This window comes from Triturus cristatus, chromosome 6, assembly GCF_964204655.1.
Source record: "Triturus cristatus chromosome 6, aTriCri1.1, whole genome shotgun sequence".
Classification (NCBI taxonomy): domain Eukaryota; kingdom Metazoa; phylum Chordata; class Amphibia; order Caudata; family Salamandridae; genus Triturus; species Triturus cristatus.
In genome coordinates, this window is record NC_140589.1 from 1248212877 (window position 1) to 1248222448 (window position 9572).

At 40.2% G+C, this 9572-nt stretch overlaps 1 long non-coding RNA gene across 1 annotated transcript; it reads left to right on the plus strand.

The window, feature by feature from the left end:
* Positions 1 to 8560: 8560 nt before the first annotated feature.
* On the plus strand, positions 8561 to 8925 carry LOC146821259 (uncharacterized). Its single transcript, XR_014962686.1, has 3 exons — positions 8561 to 8602; positions 8690 to 8777; positions 8864 to 8925. It is a non-coding gene; the product is annotated as an uncharacterized LOC146821259 (long non-coding RNA).
* Positions 8926 to 9572: the final 647 nt, after the last annotated feature.

Genomic DNA, 9572 nt, shown 5'->3' on the forward strand with positions numbered 1-9572 from the left:
GATTTCTCTAAACAAGCTGGGAAGTTTCTTTTTAAATTTGGGAACCCCAAATTTTTCAAAAACGTAAAACTCAAGATACTGAGTGCGGCAATAAAAATTTGGACACAAGTAAGACGATTGCTAAAAATCCCATACTACAACGAATCCGCGCCAATTTGGGACTCCCCTGGCACTCCGGAATGCTTAATGGACAGCTTGGCAGCCCCGTTAAGAAGATCTGGGATCAACACCTGGGGGCAAATTCTACATGAAGCTGAATTAATTTCCTGGCCTCATCTATTATCTTTAACTGGAGGTTCGATTTCTAAGTTTAAATTTTATCAGCTGACAAGTTGGATTAGATCTGCCGAGAAGGACGTGAAAGGGAACTCAAATTTGGCGCATAAGATATGTACTCGTAGTGGCAAAGAAAAAGAAGTGGCTGCCTGGTACTGGCTACTTGCCCAAGGTGGAGAGGAGGACCAGGCTGCATTTATGCAAATTTGGAAAAAAGACCTTCCGGATGAAGACCTTGAAAACATCGGGCAAGTATCTATGTTCTATCTTTGGTCCTATGTAAATGCTGCTTCTTTAAAAAAGAATCACATCTTTACAGCGCACAAGGCATATTGGACTCCCCAGAAAATTTCAAAGATGGGAAGTCGAGACATTAAGAAGTGCTCCAAATGTGGAGATGAAATGGCCAACGAGGTACATATGTTTTGGAGTTGCCCGGTGTTAACTCCCTTCTGGTATAAAATTGGTAAGACTCTTTCTTATATTATGGGTTTAGAAATAAAGCTAACAATAGTTTCGGTTCTTTTTGGGTTACTTCCTAGTGAAATTGAAGATCGAATTCTAACTAGAAACCATAAAGCGCTATTTTTTGTTTTGATCCTTTTAGCCCGGAGGGAAATATGTATCAAGTGGATATTGCCATCCTCCCGTACGGAAGCAGAATGGGTACATTCCATCCAAAGGATAGCTATGCTAGATCAAGTAGGGATCCATAAGAAAAAAGCTAGATATTGGGAAATATGGGAAATTTGGGCTCAGTCAGGGAGTAGTTATACATAAAGGGAAAAGGAAGGGGGAGAGGCCATATGACAGGTAAAAGAAATCAAAATGTTTAGAAATTAAAATATCTTGTTGTTTTCCCCTTTATTTTTTTTTATTTTTTTGCTCTCTTTCGGGTCCTATGATTATTTAGCATGTCCAAGGTAAAGCCCAGGCGTATGAGCTGAGAAGGCCTTTCCCTATGGGCAACGTGTTATCGGGGGCCAATGTAGACTCAAGACAAAGGCGAAAACCCATATAAGGAGCTGAAGGTTCGGTTTTTGGAAGTTACATTGTATCCTCCTCGCCTTGAGGGGTGTCCTCAAATTGATAATTACAGGAGTATTCCTTCAGACTTCAATTTGGGTTAGAGACTCTTTTCTCTTGTTTCTTTTTCTTGGAGCATGTTATCTTCGTATGAGTACTAAAAAAAATTTTTTTAAAAAAAAGAGGATATTTAACCATGCGGCTTCTTGTCTAATTGCTATTCTATTGCATTAATTGATATTTTTGAATGTATACTTCTATATTGATACTGTCTCTCTCAAGAATAAAAAAAATACATTTTGCACAAACAAAAAACAAGTGAAAGCAACAAGTGGACAGGGTGGGTGTTTTTAAGCAGAATTTTAGAATTTAGAAGAGGCTTGTTGAGATAGCATGCAATCTGAGGATGGAAAACTGTTGAAAGAATACTTTTTGCATGGGCGATAATGCTACATTAGGCACTAGAAGCTGCTGAACTGTCTGTCAACTGCTAGGCTACCTCTATACCACCGCTTCCGCAGGGGCAGCTGATCAGCTTTTAGGGGTCTCCAATCTTTTCTGTACTGAGGGCTACGTATGTTCATTGAAACACATTGACAGCTAATAAAATTATTAGTGCTGTATAATTTCAATTTTTATATATGTATAATAATTCAACTAAGCAAAAACTTTCTAATTTAAGAAGCTGGGCTGCACACAGGTGAGCTACTCATAGGTAGCAGAGAGCTACAGTAGCTCACGAGCTACTGGTTGGAGACCCACTAGCGCCGCTGGATGCATTGAGAGTTTTTGCGCTAGTGTGCTCTCATGGGAGACAGTGAATTACTGTGCCTGCCCTAGTAATGTCACATAATGCATAACATGTTTCTTGAATCTCTAGTGCGACCAGACCATTTTCTCTGTGTCAGAGAGAGGGCTGTCTACTGACCACTCTGCTGTCAACTGACCACTCTCGTGTAAAGTTCTACTGTTATGTGAAATCCAGCAATAATGCTGCTAGAAAAATAATGCTTAACTGATGTCAAGTAATTAAACCTCAACAGGGCAGAGTAATGTTTATCTTCAATAAGCACTAAAAAGCGACTGCATTAGTGTACAAACATTCACACAGCCACAAGTTTGCCACAAAGGCACAATAAAAATATGGACAAATAGGCTATACCCTTTTTAAATTTATAAATATTTATAAGCCAGGGCTGAATTACTATGTTCTAAATTGGTCTTCGCATCTCTTATCTAACATGCCAATAAAAGGATGCTGCAGATGGCAATAATAAATGTACAATAGAGTGCTTAATGGGTTTTTTGTGTGCCTTAAGAACAAGGAAAATGCCTCCTATCAACCTCGTCTCAGGAGTCACCGAGTCTCTACACTGCAGTAGATATGTGTGGAAAATGACAGACTGGTGCAAAGAGAGGGCATCCAAAAATGCAGGCACTTACTACAGAACAACCGCACAGTAAACAGCCTTTACAACGGAAGCATTACAATGCATGCCATTACAACGCATGTCGTTACAACGCAAAAGGCTTGTTGCAGGGGTAGAAGGTGTTGGAGTTAACTCCAACACCTTTCCTACTGTTGCACACACTGGAGTTGGAATAGTAAATTATACTATTCCAACTTCCAGCGCACCCCCGACAGCAAGTCGCGGTAAAGGTATGCTTTGTAACGGCATGCATTGTAATGACATGCGTTGTAACGTCATACAACCCAACCGCACGCACATACACAGTTGCTTATTAGGGAGGCGTGGAAGCAGTCTGTAGCATCTTGACTCCAAGCCTCACTTGCCTTCGGGACTTTTATATCAGTGATTCAATTTGAAGTATTCATTTCTGAGTTTACCACTGCTAATGCAATCGATTTTACCCAAACCCTCTGTTCACATGTAGGATGCAAAAGATACAGTAATGGTACATAGATGAGTATGATGCGGGTGAGTAATATACAGAGACAGGGCAAGGTAGGAGGGACAGTATGTAATAACAGGACAGTATAAACCATCATTAACCCCACATCCCCTTAGATTCGTCCCTTTCACTACTAGTGGGGTGAAGTCCACTTCACAAGAAAGGAAAAAGCATTTGCAATGCAATAGGTCTCACATTTACGCAAGTTTTAGCTATTGCCATTGTAAATGGCTTTGTCTTTATTTATGTGTTGATTTTAAAAACATAAATAAAAGGCATTGTTATTTACAATGCCAATAGCTTAAACTCTCGCAAATGCGAGACCTAGTGCATTACAAAAGCTTGTTTTTCTTTTTGACTGGCTCCTCCAGTAACTAACTCCGCTGAACCCATTAGCAGTCATATTTCTGAATGTGGTAATGTAGCACAAGCGCGCATGATGGCCTCCTCCTCGCGGCCTGTCACTGATTGTGTCGAATGACAATGAATACCTGCGCCGGCAGTGCCGTTCCCGCCAGAATCAGAGAAGCAAAGGCTGCAGTCTGGCTGGATATTATCAAAAAAGGAGGGGTTTGGCCCAAAGGATTAGAGGGTAGGTAGGGCCAGTTATACTACATAAGAAAAAAATTACCTATACCTCTAGTGACTTCAACACTTATTCATATGAAGTAAGATAAACGAAAATTAATATGTTTACCTAAGCAGTAATTTCTGCCTTTTATTTATTTTTTTATTTTTTAATTAATATCTTTGATCACAAAAAGAACACATAATGAACTACACGAAATACCACATTAGTACTCACACAATGAAAGTGAACAACGTGAAAAATGTGTTTTGACATACAATTACAAATAAACTCATAATAATCAAACATTGAAGCAACCAAATGAAATGTCACAAAGAACAATCATTATATACACATTCCGAAATACAAAGTTGTCATACAAATTGATGAATTAGACAACTAACACCCTTATATTTGGAATAAATCAAATCCTCTGAAATATCAGGGACACAAGGGGGTATATTTGCAATATTTAACCAAGGGGTTGAGTTCCTTTGTCTGCCGACGCGTTTCGAGTGCCGGTTAAATCAATTGCCGCACTCTCATCAGGGCTGGATTAGTCTTTCTCACGAACAGACTGATTGTGACAAAAAGGGGGGGGGGGGGTTGGGGAAAAAACAGAGTTTAAGTTTTTATTAAAAAACGTGCTTCCCAAAGCCCTAATTCTTTCTCTATCTGCACAAGTTGGTGGTCACATACCTGCATTATGCCGATTAAATGTAACCATCAGCAATATGTAACAAGCAGTGGTTGCCAATCTGCAATAAAATACATTATGAATAATTTAGCTCATGGGGTGTAATTCTTTTGTCTGATAGCTATGTCTGGGGACAAGGAGGGAAAAAAAGGTTACCTGGTTTTCAATATTGCGTGGCCAAGACGATTTATAAACAGTAGACAGCAATTGCAGATCTTTACTTCTGCAAGAGAAATAATACATGCAGTTTCGCGGTGTCTGTTTAAATGAGTTTAAAAAGTGACAACTGAGCACAAATTATTTACTCACTCAGGGAGAGGGGCCCAAAGGCGTGGCCCCACAGAGGAAGTGTTGTAACAAATTACGGTCCTTCACTCTCTTTAAAAATAGTTTGTGGCTGCAGGGGCAAAAAAACGTAAGGGTTTGTAAAAATCGTTTTTGGCTGAAAGCACTTGGATTCAAGTGCAAGCTATGTTTTGCTCACCTAATAAAGCTTGTGCTCGAGGTTTCAAGTGGGGATTTGTCTCCATTATTGCTAGCAGCTCGCCGAGCTGATTGACACATCATGTGATGGTGCATCAGTGTCACATGATGCGTTTCTGACCAATCACAGGAGGGGATGATCTAATTGCATTTGCAATGACTTCTGGGAGATGTAGTTTATTGAAGTCATGTGTCTCAATTCATTTGCCCAAAGTCAAACTTTTCAATATCACAGGTCGGTTGTGTTTTCCAACATCTCGATATTGATCCCATTTTTACTTTATTAGAGAGATACAGGTCCTGAAGCTGACAGCAGCGCCATATACTTGATTACAGCTCATGAGCCATCTAAGCTCTGTTTAGCTCGCTCATGCAGTTGAGGCCCTGGTTGATGCTATCGAATTTCATAATTAAATATGCCTCTTTCCGCAGTAGAGTGGTCTCAATACATGTAGATTTTGAGTCAATCCATGCAAGAACTGTCCAACGCAGTTCATTTTCGCTGTGTTCAACAGCTAGAAAGTGTTCTACCATAGGCGCTGTCAGGACATTTCTCCTGATTCGAGATTTGTGCTGTATAATTCTCACATTAACCTGTTGGCTTGTCTTTCCGATATATATTTTATTGCAAGAGCATACCACTGCATAAATGACGTTCTTAGTCTTACAATTTGTAAAACTTTCATGTCTCCATTTTACTCCATTGTGTTCAAATAGACTTCCTTCTATAGTAGCTGGGCAGGCCACACAATTCCCACACTTGTGGTGCCCACAAATGGGTTTTAAATTCCACTTGGCGATCAAATCACTCTTTGGTATAGGGATGTAACTGTCTACTCTTACACTCTGCTGGCCAATGCCGTGGAGTTCGGTTCTTATATGTTTTTTATGTAGACGAGTCAGTTTATCAGACCTCATCCTCTGACTCTTCACCCAATTCAAGGCCTGGTAATTTTACTAAACAAGGGCCTTCCAACAAGCCTTTTTTAGCCAGGGGCGGAGGGTCAAGGGTCCGATTCAAACAGCCCTGGGAGATGCGAACACGCAGCACGTACTACAAAAATTAGACAACTCAACTATTGTAAACCTGTCAAACAAACAACTCACAAAAGACGAAGAAATGATTCTGTCTCTAGGGTTAAAGTTTGTCCCCAAGAGACATACCGACTTTACAAAGTTAAAACTAGAGGCTTTGGATTTTTGCCGTAAGATTCGGTTAAAATCCTATTTTGCCGGGACTGAACCGACATCAAGTCAAGAGACGACTGGCCTAAGAGTGAAATCTAACTTCACTCCCACTCAGAATATACCAAAACAAATCTATGCCTTTGAGCAAGTAGTGTTATCCTCTATCTCTAAATTGGAAAAAACTAAGGGCTTTGTACAGAACAATATTAGCAGAGGCCAATTAACAGCTATTCGTGACCTAAAAGCAGACCCCTTGATTGTGATCAAGCAGGCGGATAAGGGCGGGGCAGTGGTGATCCGGCCCCGCACTATGTATCTAAATGAGGGTAAACTTCATGTTAAGAATCACGAGTGGTACAGACGGATGAGAGAAGACCCCACTCGTGAAATACAGGGCAAAATTGCACAAATAACTAAAAATGGTTTAGATGAAGGATTCCTGGGTCCAAAAGAATTCCAATTTTTGAATAAAAAACAACCAAGAATCCCGGTACTGTATTTTCTTCCGAAAATACATAAAAATAGCCAAACGCCCCCAGGCAGACCGATAGTTTCAGGCTGTGACTCTGTTCTGGAGCCAGTCTCTAAATATATCGACTTTTTTCTTAAACCATTCTTGCCCAGTGTCAAATCTTATCTCAGAGACACAACAGACTTTATCACAAAAGTGGAGGGAACAACATTTGATGATGGCATACAGATGATGGTGACATTAGATGTCACATCCCTGTATACCCACATCCCCCAAGATGAGGCACTCCAAGTGATGGAACTTTACTTGGACTTGAGGGAGAGACCACACAGGGTACCCACATCATTTATCATGACATTGGAAATATCCCTTCGAAACAATTATTTTAAGTTTGAGGATGATTTTTTTATACAGATTAAGGGCATAGCTATGGGTTGTCCCTATGCGCCGGAAATGGCGGTTCTGTATATGGCCCAGTACGAAGAGAGATTTATACACAACAACAATCCATTTAAAAACAACATGCACCAATGGCTGAGGTATATTGACGACGTCTGGCTCCTGTGGCAGGGGAGCCAGACCGAGTTGAATCATTTTTATGACTGGTTGAATTCAAGGCACAATGATATCAAATTTTCCATCGAGTCTAGCAAAACAAGGATGACTTTCCTTGATGTTGCAGTATGTCCCCATAATCAAAAATTGACAACTAGCCTTTATGAAAAAGAGACAGACGGGAATACTATACTTCACTACACAAGTTCGCATCAACAGTGCCTAAAGGAGAACCTCCCTTATGGGTAGCTGTTGCGGATTAGGAGAAATTGTACAGATCTGGCAGAGTTTGAGGACCACGCAATGTCATTCTGTAAGGAAATGGAAAAGAGGGGTTACCCTAAGAAACTCCTTAAGCATTCCAAAAAAAGAGCAAGGTTCACTCCTAGGGAAAATTTGTTACAGAAAAAGGAAAAGACAGAAATGGACAAACTCGTATGTGTTACAACATATGGGGCCCATACCAATAAATTCAGACAAATCATCTTAAGGAATTGGCATTTGCTTGAAAGTTTGGAACATCCCTTAGCTAAACCCATTTTCTCCATGCGCAAGAATCCCAGCATTGGCCAGCAGATAGTAAGAGCAGACAGTTACATCCCTAAACCAAAGAGTGATTTGATCGCCAAGTGGAATTTAAAACCCATTTGTGGGCACCACAAGTGTGGGAATTGTGTGGCCTGCCCAGCTACTATAGAAGGAAGTCTATTTGAACACAATGGAGTAAAATGGAGACATGAAAGTTTTACAAATTGTAAGACTAAGAACGTCATTTATGCAGTGGTATGCTCTTGCAATAAAATATATATCGGAAAGACAAGCCAACAGGTTAATGTGAGAATTATACAGCACAAATCTCGAATTAGGAGAAAAGTCCTGACAGCGCCTATGGTAGAACACTTTCTAGCTGTTGAACACAGCGAAAATGAACTGCGTTGGACAGTTCTTGCATGGATTGACTCAAAATCTACATGTATTGAGACCGCTCTACTGCGGAAAGAGGCATATTTAATTATGAAATTCGATAGCATCAACCAAGGGCCTCAACTGCATGAGCGAGCTAAACAGAGCTTAGATGGCTCATGAGCTGTAATCAAGTATATGGCGCTGCTGTCAGCTTCAGGACCTGTATCTCTCTAATAAAGTAAAAATGGGATCAATATCGAGATGTTGGAAAATACAACCGACCAGTGATATTGAAAAGTTTGACTTTGGGCAAATGAATTGAGACACATGACTTCAATAAACTACATCTCCCAGAAGTCATTGCAAATGCAATTAGCTCATCCCCTCCTGTGATTGGTCAGAAACGCATCATGTGACACTGATGCACCATCACATGATGTGTCAATCAGCTCGGCGAGCAGCTAGCAATAATGGAGACAAATCCCCACTTGAAACCTCGAGCCTGAAGCTTTATTAGGTGAGCAAAACATAGCTTGCACTTGAATCCAAGTGCTTTCAGCCAAAAACGATTTTTACAAACCCTTACATTTTTTTGCCCCTGCAGCCACAAACTATTTTTAAAGAGAGTGAAGCACCGTCATTTGTTCCAACACTTCCTCTGTGGGGCCACGCCTTTGGGCCCCTCTCCCTGAGTGAGTAAATAATTTGTGCTCAGTTGTCACGTTTTAAACTCATTTAAACAGACACTGCGAAACTGCATGTATTATTTCTCTTGCAGAAGTAAAGATCTGCAATTGCTGTCTACTGTTAATAAATCGTCTTGGCCACGCAATATTGAAAACCAGGTAACCTTTTTTTCCCTCCTTGTCCCCAGACATAGCTATCAGACAAAACAATTGCACCCCATGAGCTAAATTATTCATAATGTATTTTATTGCAGATTGGCAACCACTGCTTGTTACATATTGCTGATGGTTACATTTAATCGGCATAATGCAGGTATGTGACCACCAACTTGTGCAGATAGAGAAAGAATTAGGGCTTTGGGAAGCGCCTTTTTTAATAAAAACTTAAACTCTGTTTTTTCGCCAACCCCCCCCCCCCCCCCCCCTTTTTGTCACAATCAGTCTGTTCGTGAGAAAGACTAATCCAGCCCTGATGAGAGTGCGGCAATTGATTTAACCGGCACTCGAAACGCGTCGGCAGACAAAGGAACTCAACTCCTTGGTTAAATATTGCAAATATACCCCCTTGTGTCCCTGATATTTCAGAGGATTTGATTTATTCCAAATATAAGGGTGTTAGTTGTCTAATTCATCAATTTGTATGACAACTTTGTATTTCGGATTGTGTATATAATGATTGTTCTTTGTGACATTTCATTTGGTTGCTTCAATGTTTGATTATTATGAGTTTATTTGTAATTGTATGTCAAAACACATTTTTCACGTTGTTCACTTTCATTGTGTAAGTACTAATGTGGTATT